The sequence below is a fragment of the Arachis ipaensis genome, chromosome B2, assembly GCF_059453495.1.
Source record: "Arachis ipaensis isolate K30076 ecotype BB chromosome B2, ASM5945349v1, whole genome shotgun sequence".
NCBI classification, from domain to species: Eukaryota; Viridiplantae; Streptophyta; class Magnoliopsida; order Fabales; family Fabaceae; genus Arachis; species Arachis ipaensis.
Genome location: NC_142437.1, coordinates 56,202,319 through 56,204,674, shown reverse-complemented (window position 1 = coordinate 56,204,674; position 2,356 = coordinate 56,202,319). Strand labels below are relative to the sequence as shown.

General features: G+C 33.5%; 1 non-coding gene across 1 annotated transcript; it reads right to left on the bottom strand.

The window, feature by feature from the left end:
- Positions 1-1,531: 1,531 nt before the first annotated feature.
- LOC148573992 (small nucleolar RNA R71) lies at positions 1,532-1,639 on the bottom strand. The gene has a single exon (XR_015905612.1). It is a non-coding gene; the product is annotated as a small nucleolar RNA R71 (small nucleolar RNA).
- Positions 1,640-2,356: the final 717 nt, after the last annotated feature.

Below are 2,356 nucleotides of genomic sequence, written 5' to 3'. Positions count from 1 at the left end.
GTGTTCTTGCATGCATCACATATTTAGATCCAAAAGTTTCATGCATTGCATCATTTTTCATGTTTTTCTCTCTCATCATAAAAAATTCAAAAATTCAAAAAAAAATATCTTTCCCTTTTTTACTCATAAATTTTGAAAATTTGAGTTGACTTTTTCATAACTTTTTAAAACTTAGTTGTTTCTTATGAGTCAAATCAAATTTTCAATTTAAAAATCTTATCTTTTTCAAAATCTTTTTCAAAAATCATATCCTTTTCACTTTTCTTATTTATTTTCGAAAATTTTTGAAATATTTTTCAAAAATCTTTTTCTTATCTTTACCTCCTAATTTTCGAAAATAACATCATCAATTAATGTTTTGATTCAAAAATTTCAAGTTTTTTACTTGCTTGCTAAGAAAGATTCAAACTTTAAGTTCTAGAATCATATCTTATGATTTCTTGTGAATCAGGTCATTAATTGTGATTCTAAAAATCAAATCTTTTTCAAAAACTAATTTCAATCATATCTTTTCAAAAATATCTTCTTATCTTATCTTTTTCAAAAATTTGATTTTAAAATATCTTTTCCAACTTATTATCTTCTTATCTTTTCAAAAATTGATTTTCAAAATTTGTTTCAACTAACTAACTAACTTTTTGTTTGTTTCTTATCTTTTTCAAAACTACCTAACTAACTCTCTCTCTCTCATTTTCAAAAATATCTTCCCTCTTTTTCAAAAATTCTTTTTAATTAACTAATTATTTCAAATTTTAAATTTAATTTTAATTTTCAAAAATCACTAACCATTTTTCAAAAATAATTTTCGAAATTTCTCTTTCTCTCTCATCTCCTCTCCCATCCAAAAATTAGAACACTACCTCCCTCTCTGTGTTCGAGTTTTTTTCTTCCCTTCTTTACATTACATTCTTTTCTTCTTCTACTCACACAGGGGAACCTCTATACCTGGGTAAAAAGGATCCCTATTATTATTATTTTTCTGTTCCCTCTTTTTCATATGAGCAGGAGTAAGGACAAGAATATTCTTGTTGAAGCAGATCCAGAACCTGAAAGGACTCTGAAGAGGAAACTAAGAGAAGCTAAAGTACAACAATCCAGCAAGCACCTTTCAGAAATTTTCAAACAAGAAGAGGAGATGGCAGCCAAAAATAATAATAATGCAAGGAGGATGCTTGGTGACTTTACTGCACCTAATTCTAATTTACATGGAAGAAGCATCTCCATCCCCACCATTGGAGCAAACAATTTTGAGCTGAAACCTCAATTAGTTTCTCTGATGCAGCAGAACTGCAAGTTCCATGGACTTCCATCTAAAGATCCTTTTCAGTTTTTAACTGAATTCTTACAGATCTGTGATACTGTTAAGACTAATAGAGTAGATCCTGAAGTCTACAGGCTCATGCTTTTCCCGTTTTCTGTAAGAGACAGAGCTAGAATATGGTTGGACTCTCAGCCCAAAGATAGCCTGAACTCTTGGGATAAGCTGGTCACGACTTTCTTAGCCAAGTTATTTCCTCCTCAAAAGCTGAGCAAGCTTAGAGTGGATGTTCAAACCTTCAGACAGAAAGAAGGTGAATCCCTCTATGAAGCTTGGGAGAGATACAAGCAACTGACCAAAAAGTGTCCTTCTGACATGCTTTCAGAATGGACCATCCTGGATATATTCTATGATGGTCTGTCTGAATTAGCTAAGATGTCATTGGATACTTCTGCAGGTGGATCCATTCACCTAAAGAAAATGCCTGCAGAAGCTCAAGAACTCATTGACATGGTTGCTAATAACCAGTTCATGTACACTTCTGAGAGGAATCCTGTGAGTAATGGGATGCCTCAGAAGAAGGGAGTTCTTGAAATTGATACTCTGAATGCCATATTGGCTCAAAATAAAATATTGACTCAGTAAGTCAATATGATTTCTCAGAGTCTGAATGGAATGCAAGCTGCATCTAACAGTACTCAAGAGGCATCTGCTGAAGAAGAAGCTTATGATCCTGAGAACCCTGCAATAGCAGAGGTAAATTATATGGGTGAACCTTATGGAAACACCTATAACCCCTCATGGAGAAATCACCCAAATCTCTCATGGAAGGATCAACAAAAGCCTCAACAAGGCTTTAATAATGGTGGAAGAAACAGGTTTAGCAATAGCAAGCCTTTTCCATCCTCCACTCAGTAACAGACAGAGAACTCTGAACAAAATACCTCTAATTTAGTAAATTTAGTCTCTGATCTATCTAAGGCCACTGTGAGTTTCATGAATGAAACAAGGTCCTCCATTAGAAATTTGGAAGCACAAGTGGGCCAACTGAGTAAAAGAATCACTGAAACCCCCTAGTACTCTCCCAAGCAATACAGA